This window comes from Accipiter gentilis, chromosome W (assembly GCF_929443795.1).
Source record: "Accipiter gentilis chromosome W, bAccGen1.1, whole genome shotgun sequence".
In the NCBI taxonomy this organism is placed as follows: Eukaryota; Metazoa; Chordata; class Aves; order Accipitriformes; family Accipitridae; genus Astur; species Astur gentilis.
Genome location: NC_064918.1, coordinates 37,987,360 through 38,009,518, shown reverse-complemented (window position 1 = coordinate 38,009,518; position 22,159 = coordinate 37,987,360).

Below are 22,159 nucleotides of genomic sequence, written 5' to 3'. Positions count from 1 at the left end.
CTAATGCTGTTTTTCACTATCCCTCTGCAGCCTATCCACAGGCACAACAGCTTTGGGGATCTCTGCTTTCCCAGAGACTCAGCATGTCACGGTGCTCGCTCTCGGCAGAAGCTTTTTTCTGAAAAGGCAAACTTACGGCTCCTTCTCCCACAGGGAAGGTGCCAGCCCTGAAAACTAATGCAGTTTTTCACTATCCCTCTGCAGCCTATCCACAGGCACAACAGCTTTGGGGATCTCTGCTTTCCCAGAGACTCAGCATGTCACGGTGCTCGCTCTCGGCAGAAGCTTTTTTCTGAAAAAGAAAACTTTCGGCTCCTTCTCCCACAGGGAAGGTGCCAGCCCTGAAAACTAATGCAGTTTTTCACTATCCCTCTGCAGCCTATCCACAGGCACAACAGCTTTGGGGATCTCTGCTTTCCCAGAGACTCAGCATGTCACGGTGCTCGCTCTCGGCAGAAGCTTTTTTCTGAAAAAGAAAACTTTCGGCTCCTTCTCCCACAGGGAAGGTGCCAGCCCTGAAAACTAATGCAGTTTTTCACTATCCCTCTGCAGCCTATCCACAGGCACAACAGCTTTGGGGATCTCTGCTTTCCCAGAGACTCAGCATGTCACGGTGCTCACTCTTGCCAGAGCCTTTTTCTGAAAAAGAAAACTTTCGGCTCCTTCTCCCACAGGGAAGGTGCCAGCCCTGAAAACTAATGCAGTTTTTCACTATCCCTCTGCAGGCTATCCACAGGCACAACAGCTTTGGGGATCTCTGCTTTCCCAGAGACTCAGCATGTCACAGTGCTCGTTCTCGGCAGAAGCTTTTTCTGAGAAGGCAAACCTCTAGCTCCTTCTCACACAAGGAAGGTGCTAGCCCTGAAAGATCTTGCTGGTATGCACTATCCCTCTGCAGCCTATCCACAGGCACAACAGCTTTGGGGATCTCTGCTTTCCCAGAGACTCAGCATGTCACGGTGCTCGCTCTCGGCAGAAGCTTTTTTCTGAAAAGGCAAACGTACGTCTCCTTCTCCCACAGGGAAGGTGCCAGCCCTGAAAACTAATGCAGTTTTTCACTATCCCTCTGCAGCCTATCCACAGGCACAACAGATTTTGGGATCTCTGCTTTCCCAGAGACTCAGCATGTCACGGTGCTCGTTCTCGGCAGAAGCTTTTTCTGAGAAGGCAAACGTCTGGCTCCTTCTCCCACAAGGAAGGTGCTAGCCCTGAAAGATCTTGCTAGTATGCACTATCCCTCTGCAGCCTATCCACAGGCACAACAGCTTTGGGGATCTCTGCTTTCCCAGAGACTCAGCATGTCACGGTGCTCGCTCTCGGCAGAAGCTTTTTTCTGAAAAGGCAAACTTACGGCTCCTTCTCCCACAGGGAAGGTGCCAGCCCTGAAAACTAATGCAGTTTTTCACTATCCCTCTGCAGCCTATCCACAGGCACAACAGCTTTGGGGATCTCTGCTTTCCCAGAGACTCAGCATGTCACGGTGCTCGTTCTCGGCAGAAGCTTTTTCTGAGAAGGCAAACGTCTGGCTCCTTCTCCCACAAGGAAGGTGCTAGCCCTGAAAGATCTTGCTGGTATGCACTATCCCTCTGCAGCCTATCCACAGGCACAACAGCTTTGGGGATCTCTGCTTTCCCAGAGACTCAGCATGTCACGGTGCTCGCTCTCGGCAGAAGCTTTTTTCTGAAAAAGAAAACTTTCGGCTCCTTCTCCCACAGGGAAGGTGCCAGCCCTGAAAACTAATGCAGTTTTTCACTATCCCTCTGCAGCCTATCCACAGGCACAACAGCTTTTGGGATCTCTGCTTTCCCAGAGACTCAGCATGTCACGGTGCTCGCTCTCGGCAGAAGCTTTTTTCTGAAAAAGAAAACTTTCGGCTCCTTCTCCCACAGGGAAGGTGCCAACCCTGAAAACTAATGCAGTTTTTCACTATCCCTCTGCAGCCTATCCACAGGCACAACAGCTTTGGGGATCTCTGCTTTCCCAGAGACTCAGCATGTCACGGTGCTCGTTCTCGGCAGAAGCTTTTTCTGAGAAGGCAAACGTCTGGCTCCTTCTCCCACAAGGAAGGTGCTAGCCCTGAAAGATCTTGCTGGTATTCACTATCCCTCTGCAGCCTATCCACAGGCACAACAGCTTTGGGGATCTCTGCTTTCCCAGAGACTCAGCATGTCACGGTGCTCGCTCTCGGCAGAAGCTTTTTTCTGAAAAAGAAAACTTTCGGCTCCTTCTCCCACAGGGAAGGTGCCAGCCCTGAAAACTAATGCAGTTTTTCACTATCCCTCTGCAGCCTATCCACAGGCACAACAGCTTTGGGGATCTCTGCTTTCCCAGAGACTCAGCATGTCACGGTGCTCACTCTTGCCAGAGCCTTTTTCTGAAAAAGAAAACTTTCGGCTCCTTCTCCCACAGGGAAGGTGCCAGCCCTGAAAACTAATGCAGTTTTTCACTATCCCTCTGCAGCCTATCCACAGGCACAACAGCTTTGGGGATCTCTGCTTTCCCAGAGACTCAGCATGTCACGGTGCTCGTTCTCGGCAGAAGCTTTTTCTGAGAAGGCAAACCTCTAGCTCCTTCTCCCACAAGGAAGGTGCTAGCCCTGAAAGATCTTGCTGGTATGCACTATCCCTCTGCAGCCTATCCACAGGCACAACAGCTTTGGGGATCTCTGCTTTCCCAGAGACTCAGCATGTCACGGTGCTCGCTCTTGGCAGTAGCTTTTTTCTGAAAAGGCAAACTTACGTCTCCTTCTCCCACAGGGAAGGTGCCAGCCCTGAAAACTAATGCAGTTTTTCACTATCCCTCTGCAGCCTATCCACAGGCACAACAGCTTTTGGGATCTCTGCTTTCCCAGAGACTCAGCATGTCACGGTGCTCGTTCTCGGCAGAAGCTTTTTCTGAGAAGGCAAACGTCTGGCTCCTTCTCCCACAGGGAAGGTGCCAGCCCTGAAAACTAATGCAGTTTTTCACTATCCCTCTGCAGCCTATCCACAGGCACAACAGCTTTGGGGATCTCTGCTTTCCCAGAGACTCAGCATGTCACGGTGCTCGTTCTCGGCAGAAGCTTTTTCTGAGAAGGCAAACGTCTGGCTCCTTCTCCCACAAGGAAGGTGCTAGCCCTGAAAGATCTTGCTGGTATGCACTATCCCTCTGCAGCCTATCCACAGGCACAACAGCTTTGGGGATCTCTGCTTTCCCAGAGACTCAGCATGTCACGGTGCTCGCTCTCGGCAGAAGCTTTTTTCTGAAAAAGAAAACTTTCGGCTCCTTCTCCCACAGGGAAGGTGCCAGCCCTGAAAACTAATGCAGTTTTTCACTATCCCTCTGCAGCCTATCCACAGGCACAACAGCTTTTGGGATCTCTGCTTTCCCAGAGACTCAGCATGTCACGGTGCTCGCTCTCGGCAGAAGCTTTTTTCTGAAAAAGAAAACTTTCGGCTCCTTCTCCCACAGGGAAGGTGCCAACCCTGAAAACTAATGCAGTTTTTCACTATCCCTCTGCAGCCTATCCACAGGCACAACAGCTTTGGGGATCTCTGCTTTCCCAGAGACTCAGCATGTCACGGTGCTCGTTCTCGGCAGAAGCTTTTTCTGAGAAGGCAAACGTCTGGCTCCTTCTCCCACAAGGAAGGTGCTAGCCCTGAAAGATCTTGCTGGTATGCACTATCCCTCTGCAGCCTATCCACAGGCACAACAGCTTTGGGGATCTCTGCTTTCCCAGAGACTCAGCATGTCACGGTGCTCGCTCTCGGCAGAAGCTTTTTTCTGAAAAAGAAAACTTTCGGCTCCTTCTCCCACAGGGAAGGTGCCAGCCCTGAAAACTAATGCAGTTTTTCACTATCCCTCTGCAGCCTATCCACAGGCACAACAGCTTTGGGGATCTCTGCTTTCCCAGAGACTCAGCATGTCACGGTGCTCACTCTTGCCAGAGCCTTTTTCTGAAAAAGAAAACTTTCGGCTCCTTCTCCCACAGGGAAGGTGCCAGCCCTGAAAACTAATGCAGTTTTTCACTATCCCTCTGCAGCCTATCCACAGGCACAACAGCTTTGGGGATCTCTGCTTTCCCAGAGACTCAGCATGTCACGGTGCTCGTTCTCGGCAGAAGCTTTTTCTGAGAAGGCAAACCTCTAGCTCCTTCTCCCACAAGGAAGGTGCTAGCCCTGAAAGATCTTGCTGGTATGCACTATCCCTCTGCAGCCTATCCACAGGCACAACAGCTTTGGGGATCTCTGCTTTCCCAGAGACTCAGCATGTCACGGTGCTCGCTCTTGGCAGAAGCTTTTTTCTGAAAAGGCAAACTTACGTCTCCTTCTCCCACAGGGAAGGTGCCAGCCCTGAAAACTAATGCAGTTTTTCACTATCCCTCCGCAGCCTATCCACAGGCACAACAGCTTTTGGGATCTCTGCTTTCCCAGAGACTCAGCATGTCACGGTGCTCGTTCTCGGCAGAAGCTTTTTCTGAGAAGGCAAACGTCTGGCTCCTTCTCCCACAAGGAAGGTGCTAGCCCTGAAAGATCTTGCTGGTATGCACTATCCCTCTGCAGCCTATCCACAGGCACAACAGCTTTGGGGATCTCTGCTTTCCCAGAGACTCAGCATGTCACGGTGCTCGTTCTCGGCAGAAGCTTTTTCTGAGAAGGCAAACGTCTGGCTCCTTCTCCCACAAGGAAGGTGCTAGCCCTGAAAGATCTTGCTGGTATTCACTATCCCTCTGCAGCCTATCCACAGGCACAACAGCTTTGGGGATCTCTGCTTTCCCAGAGACTCAGCATGTCACGGTGCTCGCTCTCGGCAGAAGCTTTTTTCTGAAAAAGAAAACTTTCGGCTCCTTCTCCCACAGGGAAGGTGCCAGCCCTGAAAACTAATGCAGTTTTTCACTATCCCTCTGCAGCCTATCCACAGGCACAACAGCTTTGGGGATCTCTGCTTTCCCAGAGACTCAGCATGTCACGGTGCTCACTCTTGCCAGAGCCTTTTTCTGAAAAAGAAAACTTTCGGCTCCTTCTCCCACAGGGAAGGTGCCAGCCCTGAAAACTAATGCAGTTTTTCACTATCCCTCTGCAGCCTATCCACAGGCACAACAGCTTTGGGGATCTCTGCTTTCCCAGAGACTCAGCATGTCACGGTGCTCGTTCTCGGCAGAAGCTTTTTCTGAGAAGGCAAACCTCTAGCTCCTTCTCCCACAAGGAAGGTGCTAGCCCTGAAAGATCTTGCTGGTATGCACTATCCCTCTGCAGCCTATCCACAGGCACAACAGCTTTGGGGATCTCTGCTTTCCCAGAGACTCAGCATGTCACGGTGCTCGTTCTCGGCAGAAGCTTTTTCTGAGAAGGCAAACGTCTGGCTCCTTCTCCCACAAGGAAGGTGCTAGCCCTGAAAGATCTTGCTGGTATTCACTATCCCTCTGCAGCCTATCCACAGGCACAACAGCTTTGGGGATCTCTGCTTTCCCAGAGACTCAGCATGTCACGGTGCTCGCTCTCGGCAGAAGCTTTTTTCTGAAAAAGAAAACTTTCGGCTCCTTCTCCCACAGGGAAGGTGCCAGCCCTGAAAACTAATGCAGTTTTTCACTATCCCTCTGCAGCCTATCCACAGGCACAACAGCTTTGGGGATCTCTGCTTTCCCAGAGACTCAGCATGTCACGGTGCTCACTCTTGCCAGAGCCTTTTTCTGAAAAAGAAAACTTTCGGCTCCTTCTCCCACAGGGAAGGTGCCAGCCCTGAAAACTAATGCAGTTTTTCACTATCCCTCTGCAGCCTATCCACAGGCACAACAGCTTTGGGGATCTCTGCTTTCCCAGAGACTCAGCATGTCACGGTGCTCGTTCTCGGCAGAAGCTTTTTCTGAGAAGGCAAACCTCTAGCTCCTTCTCCCACAAGGAAGGTGCTAGCCCTGAAAGATCTTGCTGGTATGCACTATCCCTCTGCAGCCTATCCACAGGCACAACAGCTTTGGGGATCTCTGCTTTCCCAGAGACTCAGCATGTCACGGTGCTCGTTCTCGGCAGAAGCTTTTTCTGAGAAGGCAAACGTCTGGCTCCTTCTCCCACAAGGAAGGTGCTAGCCCTGAAAGATCTTGCTAGTATGCACTATCCCTCTGCAGCCTATCCACAGGCACAACAGCTTTGGGGATCTCTGCTTTCCCAGAGACTCAGCATGTCACGGTGCTCGTTCTCGGCAGAAGCTTTTTCTGAGAAGGCAAACGTCTGGCTCCTTCTCCCACAAGGAAGGTGCTAGCCCTGAAAGATCTTGCTGGTATTCACTATCCCTCTGCAGCCTATCCACAGGCACAACAGCTTTGGGGATCTCTGCTTTCCCAGAGACTCAGCATGTCACGGTGCTCGCTCTCGGCAGAAGCTTTTTTCTGAAAAAGAAAACTTTCGGCTCCTTCTCCCACAGGGAAGGTGCCAGCCCTGAAAACTAATGCAGTTTTTCACTATCCCTCTGCAGCCTATCCACAGGCACAACAGCTTTGGGGATCTCTGCTTTCCCAGAAACTCAGCATGTCACGGTGCTCGCTCTCGGCAGAAGCTTTTTTCTGAAAAAGAAAACTTTCGGCTCCTTCTCCCACAGGGAAGGTGCCAGCCCTGAAAACTAATGCAGTTTTTCACTATCCCTCTGCAGCCTATCCACAGGCACAACAGCTTTGGGGATCTCTGCTTTCCCAGAGACTCAGCATGTCACGGTGCTCACTCTTGCCAGAGCCTTTTTCTGAAAAAGAAAACTTTCGGCTCCTTCTCCCACAGGGAAGGTGCCAACCCTGAAAACTAATGCAGTTTTTCACTATCCCTCTGCAGCCTATCCACAGGCACAACAGCTTCGGGGATCTCTGCTTTCCCAGAGACTCAGCATGTCACGGTGCTCGTTCTCGGCAGAAGCTTTTTCTGAGAAGGCAAACGTCTGGCTCCTTCTCCCACAAGGAAGGTGCTAGCCCTGAAAGATCTTGCTGGTATGCACTATCCCTCTGCAGCCTATCCACAGGCACAACAGCTTTGGGGATCTCTGCTTTCCCAGAGACTCAGCATGTCACGGTGCTCGCTCTCGGCAGAAGCTTTTTTCTGAAAAAGAAAACTTTCGGCTCCTTCTCCCACAGGGAAGGTGCCAGCCCTGAAAACTAATGCAGTTTTTCACTATCCCTCTGCAGCCTATCCACAGGCACAACAGCTTTTGGGATCTCTGCTTTCCCAGAGACTCAGCATGTCACGGTGCTCGCTCTCGGCAGAAGCTTTTTTCTGAAAAAGAAAACTTTCGGCTCCTTCTCCCACAGGGAAGGTGCCAACCCTGAAAACTAATGCAGTTTTTCACTATCCCTCTGCAGCCTATCCACAGGCACAACAGCTTTTGGGATCTCTGCTTTCCCAGAGACTCAGCATGTCACGGTGCTCGTTCTCGGCAGAAGCTTTTTCTGAGAAGGCAAACGTCTGGCTCCTTCTCCCACAAGGAAGGTGCTAGCCCTGAAAGATCTTGCTAGTATGCACTATCCCTCTGCAGCCTATCCACAGGCACAACAGCTTTGGGGATCTCTGCTTTCCCAGAGACTCAGCATGTCACGGTGCTCGTTCTCGGCAGAAGCTTTTTCTGAGAAGGCAAACGTCTGGCTCCTTCTCCCACAAGGAAGGTGCTAGCCCTGAAAGATCTTGCTGGTATTCACTATCCCTCTGCAGCCTATCCACAGGCACAACAGCTTTGGGGATCTCTGCTTTCCCAGAGACTCAGCATGTCACGGTGCTCGCTCTCGGCAGAAGCTTTTTTCTGAAAAAGAAAACTTTCGGCTCCTTCTCCCACAGGGAAGGTGCCAGCCCTGAAAACTAATGCAGTTTTTCACTATCCCTCTGCAGCCTATCCACAGGCACAACAGCTTTGGGGATCTCTGCTTTCCCAGAAACTCAGCATGTCACGGTGCTCGCTCTCGGCAGAAGCTTTTTTCTGAAAAAGAAAACTTTCGGCTCCTTCTCCCACAGGGAAGGTGCCAGCCCTGAAAACTAATGCAGTTTTTCACTATCCCTCTGCAGCCTATCCACAGGCACAACAGCTTTGGGGATCTCTGCTTTCCCAGAGACTCAGCATGTCACGGTGCTCACTCTTGCCAGAGCCTTTTTCTGAAAAAGAAAACTTTCGGCTCCTTCTCCCACAGGGAAGGTGCCAACCCTGAAAACTAATGCAGTTTTTCACTATCCCTCTGCAGCCTATCCACAGGCACAACAGCTTTGGGGATCTCTGCTTTCCCAGAGACTCAGCATGTCACGGTGCTCGTTCTCGGCAGAAGCTTTTTCTGAGAAGGCAAACGTCTGGCTCCTTCTCCCACAAGGAAGGTGCTAGCCCTGAAAGATCTTGCTGGTATTCACTATCCCTCTGCAGCCTATCCACAGGCACAACAGCTTTGGGGATCTCTGCTTTCCCAGAGACTCAGCATGTCACGGTGCTCGCTCTCGGCAGAAGCTTTTTTCTGAAAAAGAAAACTTTCGGCTCCTTCTCCCACAGGGAAGGTGCCAGCCCTGAAAACTAATGCAGTTTTTCACTATCCCTCTGCAGCCTATCCACAGGCACAACAGCTTTGGGGATCTCTGCTTTCCCAGAGACTCAGCATGTCACGGTGCTCACTCTTGCCAGAGCCTTTTTCTGAAAAAGAAAACTTTCGGCTCCTTCTCCCACAGGGAAGGTGCCAGCCCTGAAAACTAATGCAGTTTTTCACTATCCCTCTGCAGCCTATCCACAGGCACAACAGCTTTGGGGATCTCTGCTTTCCCAGAGACTCAGCATGTCACGGTGCTCGTTCTCGGCAGAAGCTTTTTCTGAGAAGGCAAACCTCTAGCTCCTTCTCCCACAAGGAAGGTGCTAGCCCTGAAAGATCTTGCTGGTATGCACTATCCCTCTGCAGCCTATCCACAGGCACAACAGCTTTGGGGATCTCTGCTTTCCCAGAGACTCAGCATGTCACGGTGCTCGCTCTCGGCAGAAGCTTTTTTCTGAAAAGGCAAACTTACGTCTCCTTCTCCCACAGGGAAGGTGCCAGCCCTGAAAACTAATGCAGTTTTTCACTATCCCTCTGCAGCCTATCCACAGGCACAACAGCTTTTGGGATCTCTGCTTTCCCAGAGACTCAGCATGTCACGGTGCTCGTTCTCGGCAGAAGCTTTTTCTGAGAAGGCAAACGTCTGGCTCCTTCTCCCACAAGGAAGGTGCTAGCCCTGAAAGATCTTGCTAGTATGCACTATCCCTCTGCAGCCTATCCACAGGCACAACAGCTTTGGGGATCTCTGCTTTCCCAGAGACTCAGCATGTCACGGTGCTCGTTCTCGGCAGAAGCTTTTTCTGAGAAGGCAAACGTCTGGCTCCTTCTCCCACAAGGAAGGTGCTAGCCCTGAAAGATCTTGCTGGTATTCACTATCCCTCTGCAGCCTATCCACAGGCACAACAGCTTTGGGGATCTCTGCTTTCCCAGAGACTCAGCATGTCACGGTGCTCGCTCTCGGCAGAAGCTTTTTCTGAGAAGGCAAACGTCTGGCTCCTTCTCCCACAAGGAAGGTGCTAGCCCTGAAAGATCTTGCTAGTATGCACTATCCCTCTGCAGCCTATCCACAGGCACAACAGCTTTGGGGATCTCTGCTTTCCCAGAGACTCAGCATGTCACGGTGCTCGTTCTCGGCAGAAGCTTTTTCTGAGAAGGCAAACGTCTGGCTCCTTCTCCCACAAGGAAGGTGCTAGCCCTGAAAGATCTTGCTGGTATTCACTATCCCTCTGCAGCCTATCCACAGGCACAACAGCTTTGGGGATCTCTGCTTTCCCAGAGACTCAGCATGTCACGGTGCTCGCTCTCGGCAGAAGCTTTTTTCTGAAAAAGAAAACTTTCGGCTCCTTCTCCCACAGGGAAGGTGCCAGCCCTGAAAACTAATGCAGTTTTTCACTATCCCTCTGCAGCCTATCCACAGGCACAACAGCTTTGGGGATCTCTGCTTTCCCAGAAACTCAGCATGTCACGGTGCTCGCTCTCGGCAGAAGCTTTTTTCTGAAAAAGAAAACTTTCGGCTCCTTCTCCCACAGGGAAGGTGCCAGCCCTGAAAACTAATGCAGTTTTTCACTATCCCTCTGCAGCCTATCCACAGGCACAACAGCTTTGGGGATCTCTGCTTTCCCAGAGACTCAGCATGTCACGGTGCTCACTCTTGCCAGAGCCTTTTTCTGAAAAAGAAAACTTTCGGCTCCTTCTCCCACAGGGAAGGTGCCAACCCTGAAAACTAATGCAGTTTTTCACTATCCCTCTGCAGCCTATCCACAGGCACAACAGCTTCGGGGATCTCTGCTTTCCCAGAGACTCAGCATGTCACGGTGCTCGTTCTCGGCAGAAGCTTTTTCTGAGAAGGCAAACGTCTGGCTCCTTCTCCCACAAGGAAGGTGCTAGCCCTGAAAGATCTTGCTGGTATGCACTATCCCTCTGCAGCCTATCCACAGGCACAACAGCTTTGGGGATCTCTGCTTTCCCAGAGACTCAGCATGTCACGGTGCTCGCTCTCGGCAGAAGCTTTTTTCTGAAAAAGAAAACTTTCGGCTCCTTCTCCCACAGGGAAGGTGCCAGCCCTGAAAACTAATGCTGTTTTTCACTATCCCTCTGCAGCCTATCCACAGGCACAACAGCTTTTGGGATCTCTGCTTTCCCAGAGACTCAGCATGTCACGGTGCTCGCTCTCGGCAGAAGCTTTTTTCTGAAAAAGAAAACTTTCGGCTCCTTCTCCCACAGGGAAGGTGCCAACCCTGAAAACTAATGCAGTTTTTCACTATCCCTCTGCAGCCTATCCACAGGCACAACAGCTTTTGGGATCTCTGCTTTCCCAGAGACTCAGCATGTCACGGTGCTCGTTCTCGGCAGAAGCTTTTTCTGAGAAGGCAAACGTCTGGCTCCTTCTCCCACAAGGAAGGTGCTAGCCCTGAAAGATCTTGCTAGTATGCACTATCCCTCTGCAGCCTATCCACAGGCACAACAGCTTTGGGGATCTCTGCTTTCCCAGAGACTCAGCATTTCACGGTGCTCGTTCTCGGCAGAAGCTTTTTCTGAGAAGGCAAACGTCTGGCTCCTTCTCCCACAAGGAAGGTGCTAGCCCTGAAAGATCTTGCTGGTATTCACTATCCCTCTGCAGCCTATCCACAGGCACAACAGCTTTGGGGATCTCTGCTTTCCCAGAGACTCAGCATGTCACGGTGCTCGCTCTCGGCAGAAGCTTTTTTCTGAAAAAGAAAACTTTCGGCTCCTTCTCCCACAGGGAAGGTGCCAGCCCTGAAAACTAATGCAGTTTTTCACTATCCCTCTGCAGCCTATCCACAGGCACAACAGCTTTGGGGATCTCTGCTTTCCCAGAAACTCAGCATGTCACGGTGCTCGCTCTCGGCAGAAGCTTTTTTCTGAAAAAGAAAACTTTCGGCTCCTTCTCCCACAGGGAAGGTGCCAGCCCTGAAAACTAATGCAGTTTTTCACTATCCCTCTGCAGCCTATCCACAGGCACAACAGCTTTGGGGATCTCTGCTTTCCCAGAGACTCAGCATGTCACGGTGCTCACTCTTGCCAGAGCCTTTTTCTGAAAAAGAAAACTTTCGGCTCCTTCTCCCACAGGGAAGGTGCCAACCCTGAAAACTAATGCAGTTTTTCACTATCCCTCTGCAGCCTATCCACAGGCACAACAGCTTTGGGGATCTCTGCTTTCCCAGAGACTCAGCATGTCACGGTGCTCGTTCTCGGCAGAAGCTTTTTCTGAGAAGGCAAACGTCTGGCTCCTTCTCCCACAAGGAAGGTGCTAGCCCTGAAAGATCTTGCTGGTATTCACTATCCCTCTGCAGCCTATCCACAGGCACAACAGCTTTGGGGATCTCTGCTTTCCCAGAGACTCAGCATGTCACGGTGCTCGCTCTCGGCAGAAGCTTTTTTCTGAAAAAGAAAACTTTCGGCTCCTTCTCCCACAGGGAAGGTGCCAGCCCTGAAAACTAATGCAGTTTTTCACTATCCCTCTGCAGCCTATCCACAGGCACAACAGCTTTGGGGATCTCTGCTTTCCCAGAGACTCAGCATGTCACGGTGCTCACTCTTGCCAGAGCCTTTTTCTGAAAAAGAAAACTTTCGGCTCCTTCTCCCACAGGGAAGGTGCCAGCCCTGAAAACTAATGCAGTTTTTCACTATCCCTCTGCAGCCTATCCACAGGCACAACAGCTTTGGGGATCTCTGCTTTCCCAGAGACTCAGCATGTCACGGTGCTCGTTCTCGGCAGAAGCTTTTTCTGAGAAGGCAAACCTCTAGCTCCTTCTCCCACAAGGAAGGTGCTAGCCCTGAAAGATCTTGCTGGTATGCACTATCCCTCTGCAGCCTATCCACAGGCACAACAGCTTTGGGGATCTCTGCTTTCCCAGAGACTCAGCATGTCACGGTGCTCGCTCTCGGCAGAAGCTTTTTTCTGAAAAGGCAAACTTACGTCTCCTTCTCCCACAGGGAAGGTGCCAGCCCTGAAAACTAATGCAGTTTTTCACTATCCCTCTGCAGCCTATCCACAGGCACAACAGCTTTTGGGATCTCTGCTTTCCCAGAGACTCAGCATGTCACGGTGCTCGTTCTCGGCAGAAGCTTTTTCTGAGAAGGCAAACGTCTGGCTCCTTCTCCCACAAGGAAGGTGCTAGCCCTGAAAGATCTTGCTAGTATGCACTATCCCTCTGCAGCCTATCCACAGGCACAACAGCTTTGGGGATCTCTGCTTTCCCAGAGACTCAGCATGTCACGGTGCTCGTTCTCGGCAGAAGCTTTTTCTGAGAAGGCAAACGTCTGGCTCCTTCTCCCACAAGGAAGGTGCTAGCCCTGAAAGATCTTGCTGGTATTCACTATCCCTCTGCAGCCTATCCACAGGCACAACAGCTTTGGGGATCTCTGCTTTCCCAGAGACTCAGCATGTCACGGTGCTCGCTCTCGGCAGAAGCTTTTTTCTGAAAAAGAAAACTTTCGGCTCCTTCTCCCACAGGGAAGGTGCCAGCCCTGAAAACTAATGCAGTTTTTCACTATCCCTCTGCAGCCTATCCACAGGCACAACAGCTTTGGGGATCTCTGCTTTCCCAGAAACTCAGCATGTCACGGTGCTCGCTCTCGGCAGAAGCTTTTTTCTGAAAAAGAAAACTTTCGGCTCCTTCTCCCACAGGGAAGGTGCCAGCCCTGAAAACTAATGCAGTTTTTCACTATCCCTCTGCAGCCTATCCACAGGCACAACAGCTTTGGGGATCTCTGCTTTCCCAGAGACTCAGCATGTCACGGTGCTCACTCTTGCCAGAGCCTTTTTCTGAAAAAGAAAACTTTCGGCTCCTTCTCCCACAGGGAAGGTGCCAGCCCTGAAAACTAATGCAGTTTTTCACTATCCCTCTGCAGCCTATCTACAGGCACAACAGCTTTGGGGATCTCTGCTTTCCCAGAGACTCAGCATGTCACGGTGCTCGTTCTCGGCAGAAGCTTTTTCTGAGAAGGCAAACGTCTGGCTCCTTCTCCCACAAGGAAGGTGCTAGCCCTGAAAGATCTTGCTGGTATTCACTATCCCTCTGCAGCCTATCCACAGGCACAACAGCTTTGGGGATCTCTGCTTTCCCAGAGACTCAGCATGTCACGGTGCTCGCTCTCGGCAGAAGCTTTTTTCTGAAAAAGAAAACTTTCGGCTCCTTCTCCCACAGGGAAGGTGCCAGCCCTGAAAACTAATGCAGTTTTTCACTATCCCTCTGCAGCCTATCCACAGGCACAACAGCTTTGGGGATCTCTGCTTTCCCAGAGACTCAGCATGTCACGGTGCTCACTCTTGCCAGAGCCTTTTTCTGAAAAAGAAAACTTTCGGCTCCTTCTCCCACAGGGAAGGTGCCAGCCCTGAAAACTAATGCAGTTTTTCACTATCCCTCTGCAGCCTATCCACAGGCACAACAGCTTTGGGGATCTCTGCTTTCCCAGAGACTCAGCATGTCACGGTGCTCGCTCTCGGCAGAAGCTTTTTTCTGAAAAGGCAAACTTACGGCTCCTTCTCCCACAGGGAAGGTGCCAGCCCTGAAAACTAATGCAGTTTTTCACTATCCCTCTGCAGCCTATCCACAGGCACAACAGCTTTGGGGATCTCTGCTTTCCCAGAGACTCAGCATGTCACGGTGCTCGTTCTCGGCAGAAGCTTTTTCTGAGAAGGCAAACGTCTGGCTCCTTCTCCCACAAGGAAGGTGCTAGCCCTGAAAGATCTTGCTGGTATGCACTATCCCTCTGCAGCCTATCCACAGGCACAACAGCTTTGGGGATCTCTGCTTTCCCAGAGACTCAGCAGGTCACGGTGCTCGCTCTCGGCAGAAGCTTTTTTCTGAAAAAGAAAACTTTCGGCTCCTTCTCCCACAGGGAAGGTGCCAGCCCTGAAAACTAATGCAGTTTTTCACTATCCCTCTGCAGCCTATCCACAGGCACAACAGCTTTTGGGATCTCTGCTTTCCCAGAGACTCAGCATGTCACGGTGCTCGCTCTCGGCAGAAGCTTTTTTCTGAAAAAGAAAACTTTCGGCTCCTTCTCCCACAGGGAAGGTGCCAGCCCTGAAAACTAATGCAGTTTTTCACTATCCCTCTGCAGCCTATCCACAGGCACAACAGCTTTGGGGATCTCTGCTTTCCCAGAGACTCAGCATGTCACGGTGCTCGTTCTCGGCAGAAGCTTTTTCTGAGAAGGCAAACGTCTGGCTCCTTCTCCCACAAGGAAGGTGCTAGCCCTGAAAGGTCTTGCTGGTATTCACTATCCCTCTGCAGCCTATCCACAGGCACAACAGCTTTGGGGATCTCTGCTTTCCCAGAGACTCAGCATGTCACGGTGCTCACTCTTGCCAGAGCCTTTTTCTGAAAAAGAAAACTTTCGGCTCCTTCTCCCACAAGGAAGGTGCTAGCCCTGAAAGATCTTGCTAGTATGCACTATCCCTCTGCAGCCTATCCACAGGCACAACAGCTTTGGGGATCTCTGCTTTCCCAGAGACTCAGCATGTCACGGTGCTCACTCTTGCCAGAGCCTTTTTCTGAAAAAGAAAACTTTCGGCTCCTTCTCCCACAAGGAAGGTGCTAGCCCTGAAAGATCTTGCTAGTATGCACTATCCCTCTGCAGCCTATCCACAGGCACAACAGCTTTGGGGATCTCTGCTTTCCCAGAGAATCAGCATGTCACGGTGCTCGCTCTCGGCAGAAGCTTTTTTCTGAAAAAGAAAACTTTCGGCTCCTTCTCCCACAGGGAAGGTGCCAGCCCTGAAAACTAATGCAGTTTTTCACTATCCCTCTGCAGCCTATCCACAGGCACAACAGCTTTGGGGATCTCTGCTTTCCCAGAGACTCAGCATGTCACGGTGCTCACTCTTGCCAGAGCCTTTTTCTGAAAAAGAAAACTTTCGGCTCCTTCTCCCACAAGGAAGGTGCTAGCCCTGAAAGAACTTGCTAGTATGCACTATCCCTCTGCAGCCTATCCACAGGCACAACAGCTTTGGGGATCTCTGCTTTCCCAGAGACTCAGCATGTCACGGTGCTCGCTCTCGGCAGAAGCTTTTTTCTGAAAAGGCAAACTTACGGCTCCTTCTCCCACAGGGAAGGTGCCAGCCCTGAAAACTAATGCAGTTTTTCACTATCCCTCTGCAGCCTATCCACAGGCACAACAGCTTTGGGGATCTCTGCTTTCCCAGAGACTCAGCATGTCACGGTGCTCGTTCTCGGCAGAAGCTTTTTCTGAGAAGGCAAACGTCTGGCTCCTTCTCCCACAAGGAAGGTGCTAGCCCTGAAAGATCTTGCTGGTATTCACTATCCCTCTGCAGCCTATCCACAGGCACAACAGCTTTGGGGATCTCTGCTTTCCAAGAGACTCAGCATGTCACGGTGCTCGCTCTCGGCAGAAGCTTTTTTCTGAAAAAGAAAACTTTCGGCTCCTTCTCCCACAGGGAAGGTGCCAGCCCTGAAAACTAATGCAGTTTTTCACTATCCCTCTGCAGCCTATCCACAGGCACAACAGCTTTGGGGATCTCTGCTTTCCCAGAGACTCAGCATGTCACGGTGCTCACTCTTGCCAGAGCCTTTTTCTGAAAAAGAAAACTTTCGGCTCCTTCTCCCACAGGGAAGGTGCCAGCCCTGAAAACTAATGCAGTTTTTCACTATCCCTCTGCAGCCTATCCACAGGCACAACAGCTTTGGGGATCTCTGCTTTCCCAGAGACTCAGCATGTCACGGTGCTCGTTCTCGGCAGAAGCTTTTTCTGAGAAGGCAAACCTCTAGCTCCTTCTCCCACAAGGAAGGTGCTAGCCCTGAAAGATCTTGCTGGTATGCACTATCCCTCTGCAGCCTATCCACAGGCACAACAGCTTTGGGGATCTCTGCTTTCCCAGAGACTCAGCATGTCACGGTGCTCGTTCTCGGCAGAAGCTTTTTCTGAGAAGGCAAACGTCTGGCTCCTTCTCCCACAAGGAAGGTGCTAGCCCTGAAAGATCTTGCTGGTATGCACTATCCCTCTGCAGCCTATCCACAGGCACAACAGCTTTGGGGATCTCTGCTTTCCCAGAGACTCAGCATGTCACGGTGCTCGCTCTCGGCAGAAGCTTTTTTCTGAAAAAGAAAACTTTCGGCTCCTTCTCCCACAGGGAAGGTGCCAGCCCTGAAAACTAATGCAGTTTTTCACTATCCCTCTGCAGCCTATCCACAGGCACAACAGCTTTTGGGATCTCTGCTTTCCCAGAGACTCAGCATGTCACGGTGCTCGCTCTCGGCAGAAGCTTTTTTCTGAAAAAGAAAACTTTCGGCTCCTTCTCCCACAGGGAAGGTGCCAACCCTGAAAACTAATGCAGTTTTTCACTATCCCTCTGCAGCCTATCCACAGGCACAACAGCTTTTGGGATCTCTGCTTTCCCAGAGACTCAGCATGTCACGGTGCTCGTTCTCGGCAGAAGCTTTTTCTGAGAAGGCAAACGTCTGGCTCCTTCTCCCACAAGGAAGGTGCTAGCCCTGAAAGATCTTGCTGGTATTCACTATCCCTCTGCAGCCTATCCACAGGCACAACAGCTTTGGGGATCTCTGCTTTCCCAGAGACTCAGCATGTCACGGTGCTCGCTCTCGGCAGAAGCTTTTTTCTGAAAAAGAAAACTTTCGGCTCCTTCTCCCACAGGGAAGGTGCCAGCCCTGAAAACTAATGCAGTTTTTCACTATCCCTCTGCAGCCTATCCACAGGCACAACAGCTTTGGGGATCTCTGCTTTCCCAGAAACTCAGCATGTCACGGTGCTCGCTCTCGGCAGAAGCTTTTTTCTGAAAAAGAAAACTTTCGTCTCCTTCTCCCACAGGGAAGGTGCCAGCCCTGAAAACTAATGCAGTTTTTCACTATCCCTCTGCAGCCTATCCACAGGCACAACAGCTTTGGGGATCTCTGCTTTCCCAGAGACTCAGCATGTCACGGTGCTCACTCTTGCCAGAGCCTTTTTCTGAAAAAGAAAACTTTCGGCTCCTTCTCCCACAGGGAAGGTGCCAACCCTGAAAACTAATGCAGTTTTTCACTATCCCTCTGCAGCCTATCCACAGGCACAACAGCTTTGGGGATCTCTGCTTTCCCAGAGACTCAGCATGTCACGGTGCTCGTTCTCGGCAGAAGCTTTTTCTGAGAAGGCAAACGTCTGGCTCCTTCTCCCACAAGGAAGGTGCTAGCCCTGAAAGATCTTGCTGGTATTCACTATCCCTCTGCAGCCTATCCACAGGCACAACAGCTTTGGGGATCTCTGCTTTCCCAGAGACTCAGCATGTCACCGTGCTCGCTCTCGGCAGAAGCTTTTTTCTGAAAAAGAAAACTTTCGGCTCCTTCTCCCACAGGGAAGGTGCCAGCCCTGAAAACTAATGCAGTTTTTCACTATCCCTCTGCAGCCTATCCACAGGCACAACAGCTTTGGGGATCTCTGCTTTCCCAGAGACTCAGCATGTCACGGTGCTCACTCTTGCCAGAGCCTTTTTCTGAAAAAGAAAACTTTCGGCTCCTTCTCCCACAGGGAAGGTGCCAGCCCTGAAAACTAATGCAGTTTTTCACTATCCCTCTGCAGCCTATCCACAGGCACAACAGCTTTGGGGATCTCTGCTTTCCCAGAGACTCAGCATGTCACGGTGCTCGTTCTCGGCAGAAGCTTTTTCTGAGAAGGCAAACCTCTAGCTCCTTCTCCCACAAGGAAGGTGCTAGCCCTGAAAGATCTTGCTGGTATGCACTATCCCTCTGCAGCCTATCCACAGGCACAACAGCTTTGGGGATCTCTGCTTTCCCAGAGACTCAGCATGTCACGGTGCTCGCTCTCGGCAGAAGCTTTTTTCTGAAAAGGCAAACTTACGTCTCCTTCTCCCACAGGGAAGGTGCCAGCCCTGAAAACTAATGCAGTTTTTCACTATCCCTCTGCAGCCTATCCACAGGCACAACAGCTTTTGGGATCTCTGCTTTCCCAGAGACTCAGCATGTCACGGTGCTCGTTCTCGGCAGAAGCTTTTTCTGAGAAGGCAAACGTCTGGCTCCTTCTCCCACAAGGAAGGTGCTAGCCCTGAAAGATCTTGCTAGTATGCACTATCCCTCTGCAGCCTATCCACAGGCACAACAGCTTTGGGGATCTCTGCTTTCCCAGAGACTCAGCATGTCACGGTGCTCGTTCTCGGCAGAAGCTTTTTCTGAGAAGGCAAACGTCTGGCTCCTTCTCCCACAAGGAAGGTGCTAGCCCTGAAAGATCTTGCTGGTATTCACTATCCCTCTGCAGCCTATCCACAGGCACAACAGCTTTGGGGATCTCTGCTTTCCCAGAGACTCAGCATGTCACGGTGCTCGCTCTCGGCAGAAGCTTTTTCTGAGAAGGCAAACGTCTGGCTCCTTCTCCCACAAGGAAGGTGCTAGCCCTGAAAGATCTTGCTAGTATGCACTATCCCTCTGCAGCCTATCCACAGGCACAACAGCTTTGGGGATCTCTGCTTTCCCAGAGACTCAGCATGTCACGGTGCTCGTTCTCGGCAGAAGCTTTTTCTGAGAAGGCAAACGTCTGGCTCCTTCTCCCACAAGGAAGGTGCTAGCCCTGAAAGATCTTGCTGGTATTCACTATCCCTCTGCAGCCTATCCACAGGCACAACAGCTTTGGGGATCTCTGCTTTCCCAGAGACTCAGCATGTCACGGTGCTCGCTCTCGGCAGAAGCTTTTTTCTGAAAAAGAAAACTTTCGGCTCCTTCTCCCACAGGGAAGGTGCCAGCCCTGAAAACTAATGCAGTTTTTCACTATCCCTCTGCAGCCTATCCACAGGCACAACAGCTTTGGGGATCTCTGCTTTCCCAGAAACTCAGCATGTCACGGTGCTCGCTCTCGGCAGAAGCTTTTTTCTGAAAAAGAAAACTTTCGGCTCCTTCTCCCACAGGGAAGGTGCCAGCCCTGAAAACTAATGCAGTTTTTCACTATCCCTCTGCAGCCTATCCACAGGCACAACAGCTTTGGGGATCTCTGCTTTCCCAGAGACTCAGCATGTCACGGTGCTCACTCTTGCCAGAGCCTTTTTCTGAAAAAGAAAACTTTCGGCTCCTTCTCCCACAGGGAAGGTGCCAACCCTGAAAACTAATGCAGTTTTTCACTATCCCTCTGCAGCCTATCCACAGGCACAACAGCTTCGGGGATCTCTGCTTTCCCAGAGACTCAGCATGTCACGGTGCTCGTTCTCGGCAGAAGCTTTTTCTGAGAAGGCAAACGTCTGGCTCCTTCTCCCACAAGGAAGGTGCTAGCCCTGAAAGATCTTGCTGGTATGCACTATCCCTCTGCAGCCTATCCACAGGCACAACAGCTTTGGGGATCTCTGCTTTCCCAGAGACTCAGCATGTCACGGTGCTCGCTCTCGGCAGAAGCTTTTTTCTGAAAAAGAAAACTTTCGGCTCCTTCTCCCACAGGGAAGGTGCCAGCCCTGAAAACTAATGCAGTTTTTCACTATCCCTCTGCAGCCTATCCACAGGCACAACAGCTTTTGGGATCTCTGCTTTCCCAGAGACTCAGCATGTCACGGTGCTCGCTCTCGGCAGAAGCTTTTTTCTGAAAAAGAAAACTTTCGGCTCCTTCTCCCACAGGGAAGGTGCCAACCCTGAAAACTAATGCAGTTTTTCACTATCCCTCTGCAGCCTATCCACAGGCACAACAGCTTTTGGGATCTCTGCTTTCCCAGAGACTCAGCATGTCACGGTGCTCGTTCTCGGCAGAAGCTTTTTCTGAGAAGGCAAACGTCTGGCTCCTTCTCCCACAAGGAAGGTGCTAGCCCTGAAAGATCTTGCTAGTATGCACTATCCCTCTGCAGCCTATCCACAGGCACAACAGCTTTGGGGATCTCTGCTTTCCCAGAGACTCAGCATTTCACGGTGCTCGTTCTCGGCAGAAGCTTTTTCTGAGAAGGCAAACGTCTGGCTCCTTCTCCCACAAGGAAGGTGCTAGCCCTGAAAGATCTAGCTGGTATTCACTATCCCTCTGCAGCCTATCCACAGGCACAACAGCTTTGGGGATCTCTGCTTTCCCAGAGACTCAGCATGTCACGGTGCTCGCTCTCGGCAGAAGCTTTTTTCTGAAAAAGAAAACTTTCGGCTCCTTCTCCCACAGGGAAGGTGCCAGCCCTGAAAACTAATGCAGTTTTTCACTATCCCTCTGCAGCCTATCCACAGGCACAACAGCTTTGGGGATCTCTGCTTTCCCAGAAACTCAGCATGTCACGGTGCTCGCTCTCGGCAGAAGCTTTTTTCTGAAAAAGAAAACTTTCGGCTCCTTCTCCCACAGGGAAGGTGCCAGCCCTGAAAACTAATGCAGTTTTTCACTATCCCTCTGCAGCCTATCCACAGGCACAACAGCTTTGGGGATCTCTGCTTTCCCAGAGACTCAGCATGTCACGGTGCTCACTCTTGCCAGAGCCTTTTTCTGAAAAAGAAAACTTTCGGCTCCTTCTCCCACAGGGAAGGTGCCAACCCTGAAAACTAATGCAGTTTTTCACTATCCCTCTGCAGCCTATCCACAGGCACAACAGCTTTGGGGATCTCTGCTTTCCCAGAGACTCAGCATGTCACGGTGCTCGTTCTCGGCAGAAGCTTTTTCTGAGAAGGCAAACGTCTGGCTCCTTCTCCCACAAGGAAGGTGCTAGCCCTGAAAGATCTTGCTGGTATTCACTATCCCTCTGCAGCCTATCCACAGGCACAACAGCTTTGGGGATCTCTGCTTTCCCAGAGACTCAGCATGTCACGGTGCTCGCTCTCGGCAGAAGCTTTTTTCTGAAAAAGAAAACTTTCGGCTCCTTCTCCCACAGGGAAGGTGCCAGCCCTGAAAACTAATGCAGTTTTTCACTATCCCTCTGCAGCCTATCCACAGGCACAACAGCTTTGGGGATCTCTGCTTTCCCAGAGACTCAGCATGTCACGGTGCTCACTCTTGCCAGAGCCTTTTTCTGAAAAAGAAAACTTTCGGCTCCTTCTCCCACAGGGAAGGTGCCAGCCCTGAAAACTAATGCAGTTTTTCACTATCCCTCTGCAGCCTATCCACAGGCACAACAGCTTTGGGGATCTCTGCTTTCCCAGAGACTCAGCATGTCACGGTGCTCGTTCTCGGCAGAAGCTTTTTCTGAGAAGGCAAACCTCTAGCTCCTTCTCCCACAAGGAAGGTGCTAGCCCTGAAAGATCTTGCTGGTATGCACTATCCCTCTGCAGCCTATCCACAGGCACAACAGCTTTGGGGATCTCTGCTTTCCCAGAGACTCAGCATGTCACGGTGCTCGCTCTCGGCAGAAGCTTTTTTCTGAAAAGGCAAACTTACGTCTCCTTCTCCCACAGGGAAGGTGCCAGCCCTGAAAACTAATGCAGTTTTTCACTATCCCTCTGCAGCCTATCCACAGGCACAACAGCTTTTGGGATCTCTGCTTTCCCAGAGACTCAGCATGTCACGGTGCTCGTTCTCGGCAGAAGCTTTTTCTGAGAAGGCAAACGTCTGGCTCCTTCTCCCACAAGGAAGGTGCTAGCCCTGAAAGATCTTGCTAGTATGCACTATCCCTCTGCAGCCTATCCACAGGCACAACAGCTTTGGGGATCTCTGCTTTCCCAGAGACTCAGCATGTCACGGTGCTCGTTCTCGGCAGAAGCTTTTTCTGAGAAGGCAAACGTC